At 40.6% G+C, this 18,835-nt stretch overlaps 1 protein-coding gene across 1 annotated transcript in view; it reads right to left on the minus strand.

The window, feature by feature from the left end:
* The window catches only part of robo2 (roundabout, axon guidance receptor, homolog 2 (Drosophila)), a 250,147-nt gene that overhangs the window by 174,126 nt on the left and 57,186 nt on the right, over nucleotides 1-18,835 (minus strand). The gene's annotated exons all lie outside the window — the stretch shown is intronic.

Raw genomic sequence — 18,835 nt, forward strand, 5'->3', positions numbered from 1 at the left:
AGGGGTATTCCACTTAAATAGACAGCCCCGCCCTTGTATGCTGAGTGCTATCGACAGAATCAATTGAAGGCAGTGCACATCAGCGGTTCAAACGTAATTGTCCCCCAAAATGGAAAGTGATTTAGAGCCTTAGGTCAGAGTCAGTCCCAAATGACACATTAGGGCACCCCTTCCGCATGCTCAACCAGGGGACACCATGACCCTTTTGGGGGAGAAAAATATCCAGACACTGGCGGGGTTCTGGGGCACCACAACCGCCATAAATGCCCCAATGTCACCAATCTGAGCTGAGTGATGGTCTGACACAGGAAGATGCAGGACACAACCATGCTGGCCTTTAATTATTTTCAGGCATGACCTCGCACACACATGAACAGAAACACAAATGCCTACAAGCAGCAGGTGATGATGTTTAGGGAATGACTGGCAATAGCTACTCCACAAAAGAATATACTGTATGTTGAAGCACCTTACTGAAGGATAGATTGATTTCGTTAGTTTGTTGTAAAAGACAGTTGAGCTGTTACATGACAAAAGGGTGCAGTTCAGATGTATCATTCAGGCTATGCTCCCCTTAAACCACTGATCTGGTAATAAAACAATGGAGGCATGTAAGTAGATTCCACAGGGTGTAAGTGGATTTCACAGCGAGGAAGTTTCCACTGCTACTCCTAACCTGTGACCTCTCTCTCTGTTTGCTAACTGTCTCCCACAAATAATTCTTACCCCCTTAGGCAAAATGAATTACACAGACAGTATGGATCGTCATAGTCTAATGAAACTGGGCTTGTGCCCCTGACATTTTCATCCCCGAGGGCCAAACCTCGCACAGCCACAGCCTCGTACCCTGGCCTTGCCACTTCACACTCTAATTGCTGCCTCATAAGCAAGCACCACAGCAACAAATCCAGTTAACGACAGTGGCATATCGATCGCTGGCAGGCAGGCAGGCAGGCAGCACCTCTGTCTGTAGGTATGGGAGGAGGGGGATCTGTGGCTTTTACAACCTGAGGGATGGCCTGCACCCAATAAAGAGCAGGTGCCTGTGACAAAATAAAAACCAAAAGAGGGTCAGAGTGATACAATTACTGCTCGGCAGCTCTGACCCTAACTGTAGGTGAACAATAGACTGCAGGATGATCGTGGGAGTAGGGGGCAGAGAAGAGGGGGTCCTCATTACAGAAGTAGGCCTGGAGACCTGTTCAATTTGCTCCATTAATGAGCGCTGAAGAAGCACTTTTACACTGTCCCAACAGAGCCATTACAGGGCTAGTCTGAGGACTGAAGAAGTCAGACTTTGCACCATGCCACAGATACTGCTGGCAGCACTGGGACATTGAGCCAAACAGACTTGAAAGCTATGAATACACAAAGGCTGTTTAAATAGCAGCCTATAAACCCATGATGTCATCAATACAAAAATGCTGCATTGGTACTTCAAATGATCTTAAAATGCTTTATGGTTACATAGCATGTTAATCATAATTTCACTTTATTTATGGTGTTTTATTGTATTTTAACTGTTGTAAAAACTCTCAACATGCTATACGTGTGCTAACTGGTACTGCAGAACTTTAATGCAGCAAACAGGATGCCTAATTGGAAAGTGAAACAAAGCATATTACTCAAACTACTCATTTACATACTAAAATGGCACGAAGAAAAGGCAATGCTGCGTTTTCCTCTAATTTATTTGTGCGGCAGAGCACAGTAAAAGGTGATAGAATGAGGCCAAACAATGGGAAGCTTAGTGAGATTGCATTTCTGCTTAACTCTAACATCGATCAAAGATGTCATTTTTCACAGATACTGTACATTGTACATTAACTGAAGCTGGTAAACATCAAAGTTGTAAGCAGCATTCAAAGAGCATTTTTGCACTTCCCATAATCTCTTTTAAAGCAGTCATTAAAACAGCCAATCGACTGTTTTCCGTAGCCTTTGTTGTCTAATCTGGCTTACTTTCAACCCACAGTGTATAACACTGTCTCTTCCTCCAAGAATAGCTCTTTCTTCAGTTCTAAGCTGTTACTACAGACAGCAGATGCTTGCTTTCTCTTTAATTCCAGGCACATTAAAAATTCTGCCTCAAACATTTGTTCTACTTGCTATAGTGACTAAACACACATTTTACTAGTAATGTGTATTCACATTTCCATCAGCTGTAAAATTTGAATTGTAAGATAGTGCAGTGTATCAACCATTGTTCCTGGACAGTTTTGGATCTGTCCAACAAACGTATTATTTTCTTTATTAATTAATAAAAATGGGTTAGTGGGTCTCAATTGAAATGGGTCAGTGGCTCACATTTTATAGACTGTGTGGGCAACACAAAGGGAATTACTACTAGAGAAAGAGTCTTATACAGACATCTGGTTTTAGCACAGAACTACAAGATGGCCACATGTGGACTAATAAAATTAGATGCTGATTCCTCTGGATAACTCTGTTGTTACAACATAAGCCAGACTAAGCACCATTTGGTTTCTGGCACCATTTCTATGTCTTTCTCTGTGGAACAACTACCCCGCCCCCTTCACAGTGTTGACCCACACCATCATGACCACCCTGCTGCCCCCCTCCTCCCTCCTTTCCCTACTGAGGCTTAGTGCACCTTACAGGTTAGATCAGGGCTGACACTGTTGTTCGCTAAACATCACAAATTAAGTAAATATTGCAAGCACCTTTATCTTATCAACAGGTTACCATTCAGTATAAGCACAAATATATCAACCTGTTTGCATTTTGAATTTGTTCTGTTGTATCAACACTGATTTGAAACACACACATGGAATCACATCAATGTCACAAGGTTGGCAGATCCATAAAGACACATGCCCCTACTCAACCCTGAAGCCCCAACAATATAGGATGAACACAGTGGCAGACAAAGACACTAGATAGTGTGTGGACAGAGTATACATCAATTTAGATGTTATATTAGGTAGGAAGGAATTAAAAGGCATAATTTACTAAAGTGACACAAGAGTAATCAGTGCACTTGGAGACGCACACTGCGTCTGTGATTCGCCCAGGCGGAACATCACATTTTTCATTTAAATTCACCAAAAGATGATGAGTTTGCAGCCATGGTATGTCTATTTGTATCTGCTTATACACATACATTTGTCAATGGATATATTTGGGTTTGGGTTTGGGTTAATGCAATGCACTAGCTTGACACTTTGATGCATCTCTTCCTTTGTTTTGATTTACAGTTATCATAAAACAAAACAGAACCTGGAACACACAACAATCTTACAATACACAACCATAAATTATAAATGCAATTCCTGCAGGAATGAATTATATTATGAATTCAGAATGGAGGTATGACCAAACAATCAAAATCGCAATGCAGTCATATGGGAGTGAATAAGTTCTGCAGTGAGACTGTGACTCAAATAACCTCTTTTTAAAAATCATCAAGAAAGAAATTAGCTGCTTGAAGTCTCATGACTCGCCACGTTCAGGGTGTTGCCACTGTTGCTGTGGTCGGTGTAATAGCCATCTAGGAGGTAAACAGAATGAGTGTGTGGGCATGCGGCCTTGGGTCAACAACATTATTTGGATTTTTACTACACTGCTGTGCAGTGCTGTTGGCCTTCAGACTTTACTGTGTGCCATTAAGGTCTAACACATAAAACTGAAAAGGTCATCTCTGCTCTAAAAGCGTGAGGTTGTTACTTTTATAACAGAAAGAGAGACAAAGATAGAAGAGAGAGAAAAAAGGTGATAGAAAACATCTATATTAGCTAACAAATGGATGTAAGTTGTAAGATAAGGAACATCAAAATAAACATTCGTTCAGCATTATCTGTTGCATTAAGTCTGTTCATGTTGTTGTTTTTGTTTCTCTTGAAAGTGTTTTTGGTTGATTTTTATTGTGGCTATTTAGAGTCGAGCCTATAGAATTTGTTTTGTGCTCCTTATTTGTGTGCTAGCTATAAACTGGAAAATTCATGTCTATACAGTCTCTGCTTTCCTACAATTACAGCGGATCATGATTGTACTCCCACTATCTTCAGGATCAAAAAGAGGATATAAAAGAAAACAAGAGAGGATGTGTGGGTCAAAAGGGATTGCAACAATTTAAACGTGGTGAACAGTTTGAGCTGAGCTTAATGATTTCTTCAAAACAGTGTCATCCAAACACCTCACAGAAAAAGGACCTGTTTTAATAAGGCCCCTTGTTCTGAAACTACCTATTGATTTTCACTGTGGCAGGTTGTGGGGCAGTGACCTGCTCTGGTTCCTGGCTCCAACAAAAGCTAAATTGAGCCATTTAGAAGCTGGGTTTGTCTTTAGAGACTCCGGCTCAGCACTGACTCCCCCGGCCAATTTATTTCCATCAGGTGGAACTTTTTTTCCGGAGCTGTAGAATTTCACCACAATGGACCTGCTGCTGAAGATCCTAGCACACAATTTCCTACTTTCTTCCATCAGTCTCTACTGAGTTTGGGTCTCACCCCTTTGCTTTATTACAACATTAGACTTATAACTCTGACTGCACCACAATGTCAACCAATACAATAGCTTTAGTTTCTTTTTGGTTTTTCAACAACAAGTATTGTGGCCAGCAAAAAGTTGGAGGAACACTATCACTGCTACCTCCACTCATAGCAGACTGTCAAATCTATAGGGCCTCTACAGCTGACTGTTTGACAAACTATGCAGAAAAAAAAACCAAAAAAAAAAAAAACAGGAATGGGCACGGAGGTAACAATGTGACATGGACATGATGGTTGAATGCACATACCACTCATACATAAGCCTCTGTGCACATGTATACCACATGACTCATAGCAGTATTAATTAGGGTACCAAAGACCAGCCTTTAATTGCTAACAGATCCTGATTCCTCAGACTATTAAAATTGACAGACATTTTTAATTTTCCTACTGTTCATTTTTACTTTGTCCCAACATGTAGCTGTTTGGTAATGCTGATGCATTCCTTAAGTGTTGCGAGACTACATTGTGCGCATGGGTGTGTTTATATTCTGTAGACTGTAGTTATAGGCATTAGGTAACAAAGCTCTGTAGATTCGACTAACTATAAAGCACAGCAAAAGCAAACACAGGTAACACTACAATACAACTGTATTGTGTGTACCAGGGATAACATGGGCAACCTAATGCTGGGCGCACACTAGAGGCTAATTGGACTAATAATTGAATGAATGAAAAATTATTTTAGGTCCAATTTGCCCCTCCCGAAAATTGTTCCCAAGCCAAGGGTAGTGGGAACCCATTATCGGCCCAAATGATCCTGTTGTGAGGGATTTACAGACAAAATCTTAAGGTCGCCAACTGGATTGGCAGGCCTCCCTATTTAAATCATAAATTTATGATTTGAATATGGGTTGCCTAGTCAGCAAGAAAGCTGACCAGGAAGTGCCACTAACATGCTGTGTATTTGCTAGTACTATAAAATGTAAAAATAAAAAATAAACCATGCTGATTCCATCTTCTCAGCCATGAGTTCATCAGTTCTTCCACAGTTTTATTCTCTTCTTTTGTTTGTCTTTCTGTGCAAAACATTGCACACACAAGTGCTTGTGTGTTCACGTCTGAAGTCACGTTTGTCTCTGGAACTGCAACTCTGAAACTGTTTAGTATAAATGTGTGGTCCTTAGGATTAAAATACAAAAAAATGGTTAGTAATGTGCTTTTCCTTGTTGTGTACCACGTTTTAAAAATGGTTAGGATTTGAAAGTCCTCTAGTGTGCATGAGGCATAATGGGACAATATGCCATTTGTTCGCAGCTTTTTGGATTTTCTTTTTGAGCAAAGTGGTCACTACCCGGTCAACCTCAGGTCAAGGCAACACTCATTATCAGATCAAACAACCTCACAGTTATTAACTTTATAGAGCAACAGCGGCCATTCAAACAAAAGTTTAAACACTAACATCAACTTAAGCTGTGGTTGTCTGACATTCTTCCTGCTGTCATTAGATAGCACTCTACTCTTAAATGTTTCCTTACATGATATGTTTGATGTTTATGAAGTAACTAACTATGCTCTCGACATAGGCTGCTTGTTTTTCCTGTACCAGCGTCACTTAAGCTAAACAGTCAGTTATAGTCAGTTATAGTTACAGGCTAAACGCTCCGCTGCTGAAACGCTTCCAGTGTGAGCTGACACTGGGCTGTAACGTGGCGCTCACGCCGCCTGTGTGAGTCCGGGGTAAGAGTTCAGATCAGTATTCATGCCAATATGGAGTACCAATATCGATTCCAGTCTCAATATAATCCCAATGATTCCCATTACTTGTACCAATAGCTGTAAACCACTACTGTGGTTTTTATAAAGTGTATGGGTGTATATAAAAATTTATCAGCTAGCTGCGGCAGTAATCTTTCAACTGTTTGTATTGATGAAGTTAATGTGAAGCTAAACCTACTATTACTAACCACCAAGTGTCCGAGGAAGGTTAAAGCATTAGAAGGGGCTATTCCATTATGAGAGGCTCCCATTTAGCCATCACTGCATGCCACATTCCGTATCACCAAGGCGTGGTGTTTAGTCAGTGTGTTGTAAGAGAAAAGCAGCTGCATACTATTGAAATCCTGGTCAGGGTCACATACAAGCACATAACTTACTTTCCATCTGACTGAACTCTTGCTGAAGAAGCTAAAAAGATTAAAGGAAAGCAGAGAAACCGTCATATAAATGATCCAAACCTGAGATCAAACAAGAACTGCTTCTCGTCATTTCCTCTATCAAAGTTAGGAACAAATCCAAGTATTTTTCACTTTTGAGAAGACATGAAAAGAGAATGTAATTCAGGTTAAGAGAATGTGAATACTGTACCATAGGTCATTCAAGTTACAGCATATATGAGGATAAAAACCATGAAACAGTGCTCACAGGCAGAATGAGAAAAACTGATATGAAAGTACGAGAGGGGAAAAAAACATTCAAGGTCACCCTTGTTCGTTTTCCCCACGGCTGCAAAACATTTCGGTATACAGTGCTGCAGCACATTCATAGCTCAAACCAATTTTACCAGAGGAATCAATATGGCTGAAATATTGGGCTTTTATGAGTTGTTACATTCAGCTGGGGGCCGTGTGAGCAGAGTAATGTGTTCAGCTAGATTAGATTTAAACAGCCCAGACATTGAGAAGGGGTGAAACAAACCCCAAACCCCAAGAAGAAGAAAGAGGAGCACAAAGGCTATGATTATTATAATTACTGTTATTATTATAATTATTTATTGTTACATCAATACAGTCCTGGAGCTCATGTCCATAGCATTCAGTGGTGGCATAATGTACATTGAGTTGCAACTTGTAATTAAAACCTATTCGATATCAGTGTGGGTAAAGTGTAAATTATAGGACTTTAAACAGACACTGGTCCATGTTACAGTGGTGGTGTTTAAAACCTATGAGCAAATCATAATTTATTGTTATTCATATTTGATGTTGTTTAATTAGATAAACACAAGGCTCATATTTCCTTTTGCTATTTATTATTTATTGAAATCTTATTTCACATGTCGGCACACTGCTGAAAGGCAGGGGCTTCTATTAGAAATAACACATTTCTTATAGAGTATTGTATATTTAAACCGTATTAACAGCCTGCACCGTCTATACAATGTGGTGCAGGTGGTTCTTGCGCTTTCTGACAGCAGCCTCTTTTAGACCTCGTAAAGTCTCAGAGGTGTGGAAAAAAAAACACATGCTGCCACAGAGCCACTGCTCAACCAATACCTGGAAAGAGCATCTGAGGAAGCCATTACACAGCCATAGTGCCAGGGAAAAGGGTGGGCCACTGGGGCCCCCTGGCAGTGCTACAGTCATTAATGCCCTCAATTTGCCTTAATGGCTTTCTCATTCCCAGCCCTCTATTCCATTCGTCCCCACGCCAGACTGTATTTCGATGCCTCTCACTGCCTGTAATTAATCCATTCATCTCTAAAAGATCCGATCAATGCTGTCTGGAATGCGAGCTGCCATGCCCTGGGAATAATACAGGAAAAATATGTGGGCCATGTTTTTGTCAACCAGTGCTGTAAATGGACTGAAAATGAAATTATTGATAAAATACAATTGTAAATATTGGTGAGCTGTAACTGCATATAGTAATGCATTTACTATGCAACATCAATAAAATATAACATAGAAATAACTTTTGTACAAGGGTGATATTAAAACCCCTCAGCACCTCAATACATGACCTAACTCCCACTGTGAGCTATTACAAACTCAATAGGATCATACAGTGAGCATTCCTACTGGAGATGATTTTTCAATTCCACTCCCATCATATTACTTTTCTGAGCTAAATGTCATGCACAGTATATATATTTAAAAAAAAAATCAATGTCCAATTTTTGTATTTTAAGGCGGAACAGATGTCCCAGGGGAGTATTCCATATAATAACAGATTCAGTTACCATTACATAAAACAATGGCGTTTTTGTAAAAGGAAAGCTTGTTAGAAGAACATGTTTTGAGTTGTAAATGGTTCATTTTGGTTAGAAAAATTAAAAGGCACACCATGTGCATGGATGTGTATGCATTTGTGTGTATGTGCATTTTCATGATTCAGAAATGCTGGCTGGCAATCAGGCACCACAGGCCCTCCCACTGACCCCGCCACTAAAACCCCCTCCTTGGTCTGGACTGGGATCAATAAGTAATTTTTTGGAGCTGATTAGTTTGCAGCAGGAAGGTGGTCACTGTTTGATCTGTCCTAAGGATATAATCAAGCACTGAAAAGTGGTATTATCGCCACTATAATGTGAGCAGGGTTGCTGTAATAGTATGAAGTGATACACGTTTCACTGGAGATAATGATTATGCACCATAACGCAGAAAAGAGCAGTTGACACTCTGTGGACCTGACTTGGTTAAGAAGACTGTTCACCCTGGAAAAAGAAACCATTTGCCATTACAAAGATAAATAAAAACACCTTGAAATTAAATTAAAAATCTGTAATAGATAAGACGCTTTTGATTGGTTGAAAATCAGCCATGTTGTCCGTAAATTATATTTTCAGTGAAAAGTAGAGAAAATTAAAGCAAATAAGTGGTTGGCTACACAGAAGTCATTTAGGGTTGTTTAGGGCCAGTAATACTACAGGAGGAGCTGCTGCGATTTTGCTGTTTTAATCTCCGCTCATCTCTGAGATACCTCAGAGCATTTTCTCACTTTTTGGATGGAGCATGCCCATCATTTCTGTATAACCAGACTCTTCCAGTAAAACTGTTTTATCATCATTCAGATTTATGTGTTAACTAAGCTAAGCTTCACCCTACATTGATTTCACAGTATGAATAGATTGGTGTATATATTTACAGCATATGGAAGATTACAATACACTAACTAAAAGACACGCATGTCCTTGCTTGCATATTTTCATGCTGTAGTGCCCAAATTCAAACAAACAAAAAATCTAAAATCTCTCTAGCTATGTATAACCTGCTAGGCTTGTCCCAATATATCCAGTATGTTCCCGCCAAGATCCAAAACCCAGCTAACCTCATGCTGGATGATCCATATTATAAACTGCTTCCAACTGAAGTTGTATTTTTTGCCCCCCCCCTCTAATGCTTTGTTTTATTGATGTATTCTTGTATCTGCTACACTCTCTCTTCCTACTACTTCAGGCTTTCGAACTATCTACACTGCTCAAAAAAATAAAGGGAACACTTAAACACCACAATGTAACTCCAAGTCAATCACACTCCTGTGAAATCAAACTGTCCACTTAGGAAGCAACACTGATTGACAATCAATTTCACATGCTGTTGTGCAAATGGAATAGACAACAGGTGGAAATTATAGGCAATTAGCAAGACACCCCCAATAAAGGAGTAGTTCTGCAGGTGGTGACCACAGACCACTTCTCAGTTCCTATGCTTCCTGGCTGATGTTTTGGTCACTTTTGAATGCTGGCGGTGCTTTCACTCTAGTGGTAGCATGAGACGGAGTCTACAACCCACACAAGTGGCTCAGGTAGTGCAGCTCATCCAGGATGGCACATCAATGCGAGCTGTGGCAAGAAGGTTTCCTGTGTTTGTCAGCGTAGTGTCCAGAGCATGGAAGCGCAACCAGGAGACAGGCCAGTACATCAAGAGACGTGGAGGAGGCCGTAGGAGGGCAACAACCCAGCAGCAGGACCACTACCTCTGCCTTTATGCAAGGAGGAGCAGGAGGAGCACTGCCAGAGCCCTGCAAAATGACCTCCAACAGGCCACAAATGTGCATGTGTCTACTCAAACGGTCAGAAACAGACTCCATGAGGGTGGTATGAGGGCCCGACGTCCACAGGTGGGGGTTGTGCTTACAGCCCAACACCGTGCAGGACGTTTGGCATTTGCCAGAGAACACCAAGATTGGCAAATTCGCCACTGGCGCCCAGTGCTCTTCACAGATGAAAGCAGGTTCACACTGAGCACATGTGACAGATGTGACAGAGTCTGGAGACGCCATGGAGAACGTTCTGCTGCCTGCAACATCCTCCAGCATGACCGATTTGGCGGTGGGTCAGTAATGCTGTGGGGTGGCATTTCTTTGGGGGGCCGCACAGTCCTCCATGTGCTCGCCAGAGGTAGCCTGACTGCCATTAGGTACTGAAATGAGATCCTCAGACCACTTGTGAGACCATATGCTGATGCGGTTGGCCCTGGGTTCCTCCTAATGCAAGACAATGCTAGACCTCATGTGGCTGGAGTGCGTCAGCAGTTCCTGCAAGAGGAAGGCATTGATGCTATGGACTGGCCCGCCCATTCCCCAGGCCTGAATCCAACTGAGCACATCTGGGACATCATGTCTCGCTCCATCCACCAACGCCACGTTGCATCACAGACTATCCAGGAGTTGGCGGATGCTTTAGTCCAGGTCTGGGAGGAGATCGCTCAGGAGACCATCCGCCACCTCATCAGGAGCATGCCCAGTCGTTGTAGGGAGGTCATACAGGCACGTGGAGGCCACACACACTACTGAGCCTCATTTTGACTTGTTTTAAGGACATTACATCAAAGTCGGATCGGCCTGTAGTGTGGTTTTCCACTTTGATTTTGAGTTTGACTCCAAATCCAGACATCCATGGGTTGATAAATTTGATTTCCATTGATAATTTTTGTGTGATTTTATTGTCAGCACATTCAACTATGTAAAGAAAGGAGTATTTAATGAGATTATTTCATTCATTCAGATCTAGGATGTGCTATTTTAGTGTTCCCTTTATTTTTGTGAGCAGTGTATTATTCCTTACTGCAGTGCTCAACAGGCATCTCTCCACTTACATTCAAATGTATTCAATAAAAGTGCTACATGTTATTACATAATACAGGTACTATGAAATGCTATGTCGTGTTGCCCCCCTTTTCTTTAAGAACCGTTCTTTAGTGTAGAGATTGGTTTGTCCGTGACATATAGCAAAACAGAAAATATAGTAGTGTAGTGTATAGTAGGAATTATAGTAGTTATATACTTCTGTTTTTTACAAAACCACATTTACATGAACGCAAATATGGTACTTTCTAAATGAAAAGAACACAACCACTTACAAAAGCAACAGAAAGAAAAGACATTCCTGAAGACAGGTACCGTTCTGAGTAACACAAGATGTGGTCTGGCAAGAGTGATAAACAATTCATATATTAATGTTACAAACCCAGCATACCGTATGGAAGGTATTTAATACATCTGTCCTTTCAAGCTGTTGCAATTCTTTCAAGAGCTGCAACCCCCACAAATATTCGTTTAAAAGGCTAGTGAATCTCGTCTAAAGAGTGCCATGAACTCTGAGTGACATTTCTCTTCTATGAAAAGCAACACACTGAAACCAGACACACAGCTTATTCAAGAGGCTTAAAACAAATATATTCTGAGGATTTTAAAGTTCAGCACTCCAAATCTATCTCTGAGATTCAAGTACTGAACCTTGAGGCCCTTTTGACTGGGACTGCTATATGTTTTCCCTCTGCTGTGTAGCCACAATGTTAAGCTTTTCTCCCTGGAGTCCCATGATGGTGGTCATAAATGTGTTTAACACACAGGTGGCCAAGGCTGTCGCTATGCTTCTCATATTTTAACTTAAATGCAGGTTCACCCCAAATGCTTTACAATTTGACCATAAAAATGATATCTAAGGAAAAACTCTATCTTTAAGAACATGGTGTAAGACAACCTGTTGGGGAAACCATTTACTCTTCTTTCTTCTTTTTTTCACTTAATACATAACAAATGGCTCATTCTTTCAGCTCAAATCATAGGTTTGACCTAGCAGAAAAACAGAAAAACAAAAATGTCAGAAAAATCAATCAGTTACAATGTGGAAATAAAGACAAAAGTTGTACGGTTTAAACGTTTTTCAATGCAAGTCATCTCTGCTATGTGAGTTCAATACACATTTCTTATTTTATATTCAGTCACAGTGCAGTGAGAGAGAGAAGGGAGTGTGGCAGAAATGAGACATTTTAAACAAAATGATTTCAAAGACAAAAGCAACTAGTAAAATGTGCCCTCTACTGGATTCTGACAGTAATGTTTACAAAGAAGCCACAAAGAAGACCACATTTTACTACTACTGCTGGTAAGAAATGACTTCATTTCATTATGAACATATAATAATGCATTCAGGATTAAGACATTCTGAATTCGTATAACTGTACAAAATATGGTCCCACAGAAAAATGAATACAACTGAGAAGAGAGACAGGAAGGCCCCTGGTTACCCTGCAATTGTTCTCTGAATGAAGACAAATGGCCAGGAATCATTTTTGACAAAACAATCCCACTCAGGAACAAAGAGATGACTTGTATTCAGGTAAGAGGAAAGGTTAAAATCAGTGTATGTATCAATATATCAAACTTGTAATCGAGTGAATGCATTTACAATGTTCATATTTCCGTACATTACTTATGGTCCTATACCTTAGAGGACCAAACTGGTGCAATTTTAATTTCTTGTTATTGTCAATTGCCATTAATGCCTGTGAACCCTTTTTATGAATGTATCATGCATATTTTACATTGCACATTATGTGTGAACTGAATTTAAAGGTAAAGTTGCATACATGTTCCTGTCATTCTGGCTCAGGCTTGGTTTTAGGTCTTCTCTACTATCAGAATTAAAAATGCACAGTACTGACACAACTGCCCCAAAATAATCCTCATTAAATTTGATGATGACTTGGAAGATAAAACCATGTATTTAAAAATTGAAATACGTCATCTCCATGATGCAGCATGTTTGTTGAGCAAGCGGTTTGTCTCTGTGAGCTGTTTTCTAATACATTTTGGAACACTGCAAGTTCCTGCAGGTAAAGGAAACATGCATTTGAAGATATAGCAAAGATATCTTTTTATTACTGAATGTTAATGGGTTTAGACATTTTATTGACAACAATAGCAATACAAACAAGCAGAGTATTTCACCTCCTCTCCTTGAGCACTCTCCTAGTATTGTGTGAATTCTCCATGCTTTACACAACACTGAACTGTAACACAAGGTACAAGGCTTGCAGCAAATTACAAACCAACATTTAAACACTCATTCAGAGCTGCAGCCTAGCTGCTGGCCACCTATTCAGAGCTGCAACAGAGTTGTGGTGGGAATGCATTACACTAGCATTACCTGGCCATTGCACCACTTGCCCAGTGCACCAAACAAATCCTTCTCCACCAGTGTTTAATCTATTCTATGTCAAAGGATCAGCCCCCAAGAGACCCAGAACGCAAGTTGTTTTATATGCTGAAAGCACAAGACCAACAAAACATGTGCGTGCACACACACACACACACACACAGGAGAACACATACATTTACGTTACTTGCATGAAAGACTGGAATGGGATAGAATGGAGGTGAACTGAGTTTTGTGAGTCTTTTCTGACCTGTCCATCACAAATAATTGCAATCTAGTGCCTAAATCAGTGGAGATGAGGCTGAAGGGAAGCACTTCTTCCTGCTCAAGTAGCCACAACAGTAAATAGGAGGGTTGGGAGGAATAGATGGTTTTACTTTCAAGTGAGGAGATGGTCTGAAGAGTACCACCACAGGTTTGGTTTTACAAGCGGGATCCAAATCAAAGCAATTAGATCATAATGTGCTCCATAAACCTTAAAAGAGAGGGGCCACTGAGGGGGAAAACGGCAGAAATGCATTTCCATGTCCAAAGCTTTAAGGGAAGTTCAAGCTATATTAAAGAGAAAATGAAATTACTAGGCCATAGCGCTGACACTACACCTTAAACTCTCTGCTTATACAGTGCAGTGGTACCCTGCATGTACACATACACACAACTATGCCTCACTCCTTACCCGTTGTTCCCTGATACAAACCACAGGGGCCCTAAATGTGACGAAAAGGATTTCAAACAATCCAGACAGCCATTTAGGGAGGTTAATTGGTTGGTCTGGTGCCAAACAGATCAAACAAAAGCTGAATCTGAGCCTGGACTTTAAGACATCCTTCAACTGATTTCTAAGAATGCCAAAACACTCCTGCTTAGCAATCAGACACTGGCAAATTTCCAGATTCCTGATGAAAACGTACGCTTCTTAACTGGAAAAGGATGCAGGAGAAAGGTCACTACACTGAAGTGTTATGATGTCCAACCACATCAGAGATCTGTTACTGATAACTCAGTTACTGATAACAGAGCATTACTGTACTGTAGGAACACTGGGGTTCAGTGCTGTAGGAAAGCTATAATTTGTAACAAGCGCTGAGTGATGGCCAAATAGAGATTGTTTCCTTTCTGTGACCCCACCTAGTCCACTAGCTAAATGCGGCCATAAAAAAGACAGACCTAATAATGATGACAGGGCCAGCCAAAGATCCTCAGGCATCTCGCTGCAAAGCCAGTCTCCTATGCAACTGTAAAACCCCAAACTGCTACGATAAAATATATAAAAGCATGTACTTATTGTCAGTCATGTTACAAAGACACGCGCCATGTAGAAAGTGCTTTATGCTGCTCACGATATGCAGTTTTGCTTATACTGCTCTGATGATTAGACTGTAAAACTCCAACTCTGTAACTCCATCTGTAGACAAATACACAGTATGTCCTCAACCCTGTCTAACCTCACCCAAAGTTACTACAGTAGGTACATACGTAGCAAAACTTCTTCACAGAGGTATTACATTTCCCCTAACCTAATCGCTCACCCACACAATAAGAACCATAACAGATAGGGGCCACATCTCATCCATGCCCTCATTCTGGACTGGACCTTATCTACAGGGAAACACATTTCAGCTGGGCCTTGTCCTTATGCAGTAGACTGGCCTGCTGACGATGGGCTCTCAGGGCTTAACCTGGGCTTACTGCACCTCCTCTACCCCAACAGATACTCCCCATCTCTCCTAGCCCCCAACTCAGCACAAGATCTAGCCCCTACACTGGTCCCCACACAAGGCAAGACACTAGCTCTGCACAAAAGGGTATTTACAGAGCCTGTCAAGTTATTAAACTTTAATCCCACTAAGAAGAGCATATTCTGACAATGAATTATAGATGACACAGGTTAGAGTCTCCTATATGACCTCCATTCCACCAAACCCACCATGGTGGGTTTTAATAAACTGAATTATCAACTGAGTGAGGATGCTGCCTGCACATAGATGAAGTTTCATATATATAGCGGGAAAAATATGGAAGAAGCAAGAGGGGAAATCTAATCCTGATGTGAATTACAGCTGTGGGGGGTCAAGGTCTGGATAAATCTGTGTGCGCAAGATTGCAGGGTATATCGAGCTGAAACCTACAGCACATATTTCAGAGCAATTATAAAAAGGGTGGCGTTAATTCAGTCACAGGAGCTCATCAGTGACCCCACAGCATCTCATTTGTTTTGTCTTCAGGGAGCTAAACAAAATTGCCACTTGCCCATCTGTCAGAATTGGCAAAAGACAGCAAATGAGTTTTGAAATTCAGTAGAGACCAATTGTCCTTCCTTAAAATTATTTTATCTGTTGCCCCTTGAGATGAGCAATGCATTGGCAAGGCACTGTATTGTATACACTGATTCCCATGTGGCAAGGTTATTTGAAAATAACATTTGTTACAGAGATCCGATGGTCTGCTTAAAATTGTAATCATAATATGAACCACTGGTTTAAATGCCAGTTTGGTGTGGATTATTTTACCAATAAATGAAAAAACTAAAGTCCCTTTAAATTGATTTCATCTGCCTCCAAAGATTCATGATATCTTGAAACAAGGGAGTTTTCCTGTTTGAATATAATGCAATAAATATTTTTTAAGATAAATTATTATAGGGCTGAATGCTAGATTAAACTACTGTATTTGTTAAAATAAATATTAATATAAAACATTTCCACACATTACTCTTAAAACAAAACACGAAAAAAGGTAGTAGAGAATGATAGATCAGCATAAGAGAAAACGAATCTCTGTAGACCACAAAGCATAGCTACCGGTGGGGTTTGGGTGTAATTCTTAATCACTTAATAATCCACCTAAATTCTTGTTTTTACTTAAAAAAAAAAAAAAAATATATATATATATAAATAAATAAATAAACTAAACAATTGTCATTAGTGATTTAATAATAAAAAATTCTATTTTGGCCATACAGTAAGGTTTTTTTTGTTGTAACACTGACTGGGACTATACTACAGCAGCAGGTCTCAAGAAAAATATTTGGTAATCCAGAATCACTCACTAAAATCAGTTTCAATCAAGTTTTATAGAGACTATTTTACCTATATAAAATATGACCAGTGACCCGCACTTGTCATGACTGTTTTTAACCTTAAATATTTTATTTGGCTATAAATGAAGGTTTGTCTATCTACCACCTTTGTGTATATCTACAACCATACACATAATGGATGGGCAGTATGTAGTTGTCATACTGCGGTCAGTGTGTTTGTTGTGTGACCTGGAGCCATGGTGACTGCCTGTATCACATGGCTATCCCTTGCAGTCCAGACCAGGGGCCTCTCATTACAGACTGGAATCCTGTTTGTAAATTGTAGGGCATTGATGTTTACTCCCTGATTCTGGAGTACTGGGATCCAGGGTCATCATTATCAAGTACACAGGACCTACATCATGGAAGCTTTTAAGGCCTTCAAACAGCTGCTTTTTACCCCCAAAAACCACATTCCACTCCCATCCCCTTTCATAGAACCTCCCTTCCCCATAGTGCTAATCCCGGTCAGTTGGGAAGCCTTGTATTTATGGAAGAGCCTGAAGTAAACATCTTACAGCTGTAGCCATTCTGGGGAAAAAGACATGTCGAGAAACCCATCGCAGTACATTTGGACTGTACCGTCTACCTGAGGAGTCAAGTGTCTTCCTGTGTTTCACGACCTTCACCAATTCATTGGCTAAATTTACAGTAAAAAAATAAAAAATAAAAGGGATGTATGGGTTGTACACGAACATTAAAACAAGATGTGATACATGTTTGTCTCTTCAGGGTGCTTTGGACTGAAAGATAAACAATATTGGAAAAGGTGCATTTGGCACATGTAGAGCCTTTGGAGAACCAGCAGTAGCTGTCATCTGTGGACAAGACTATCAGCATGGTGGAGACAACAATGTGGAAGCAAACACAGTAATTACCTAGTCAGAGAATAGGATTGTGTGTGCGCGTCAATGGCAGGTGGTTATAATAAGTGGTGAGGCTACTGTGCCAGCAGGCCATGCCTATAGCTCAGTTAAAGGTGGGAGTCATGCAGGAAAGAAGATTACTACTGCAACTCTGTCTCATGGGCTCCCTGTGTGCGGGCCTTGTGAAGAAAGAATAAAACCCTTGATAGCTGCCATTATCCTTGCCATAGTGCATTTAGAGGCTAACCACACCTTAATCAGTCTCTCCTCCCAACAGACAAGACAGAAGAAACTCAAAATCAGTAATTGCATTACCAAAAATGCATGTTTGACAAAAGTCTCAGTTCTCTCATCACAGTGGTGGAGTTTTACAGGGGTTATAATTGTACAATTTCCATTTAAATGAGGTTCACAGAACACTGTTGGGGGCGAGCTTTACTTGTGCTTTGACAGTGTGGTGCATATTAACAAAGGCAGAGAAAAAAACTGTACCCTTTGAAAAATTACAGTTAAGTGAAAATAAGGTAGACTTTTAATGGTGTGACAAACACAAAGGGCAGTTTTTAATACTAATATTGCCTCGAGCATTGTAAGAGTTAGGATCAAATTCTTCCGTGACACTGTATCCCTGTAGACCTTCACCCTTGGCTATGTGGAAAGGTAGGAGCAGGGATGTAACAGGGTTGTGAATAGCCATGCTGTGTGTGAGGCCTGGGCAGTGAGGCTGCTACAATTGGTTGTGATCTAAACCCCAAGGGGCCAAACCAGAGTGTGATCCTTGGGTCAGCCGAGCTCCGCTCTCTGGTCTCTATTCTCTGCTGCGCTCCTTTCATCCAGCTCTCCCAACTAGTCATTACTGGGGTTCCTCCTTCCCCTTAGGTGGAGGCAGCCTTTATGTGGACATGTGCAGTGTCACCGCCACTGCTGTGGCAAACTGGGAAGGCAGGCAAGTACACACTGGATTAGGTGGGCTCGACTCTAGCAGTGCAGTAAAGTGGCTTATATCTAAGATTGTGGAGGAAATTGTAGCTACAGTATATTGGTTTGACTTCTACATAAACAGCTTCTTATCCTCAAAAGCAAAAGAAAGTACAGCAGTACACAGAGCAAATTGAAAACTCCAGCTAGGCAACATATTAATTTCACGTGACACTAGAGGGCTGATGGATTGTTTATTGTGTTTATTATACATACGTACCTGTAATAATTTCAGGTTTGATGCAGTTGTATTCAATGGTGGCATTAAATTGTGCTGAGGATGAACTGTCTGGGGGTA

The sequence above is a fragment of the Micropterus dolomieu genome, linkage group LG17 (assembly GCF_021292245.1).
Source record: "Micropterus dolomieu isolate WLL.071019.BEF.003 ecotype Adirondacks linkage group LG17, ASM2129224v1, whole genome shotgun sequence".
NCBI lineage: Eukaryota > Metazoa > Chordata > Actinopteri > Centrarchiformes > Centrarchidae > Micropterus > Micropterus dolomieu.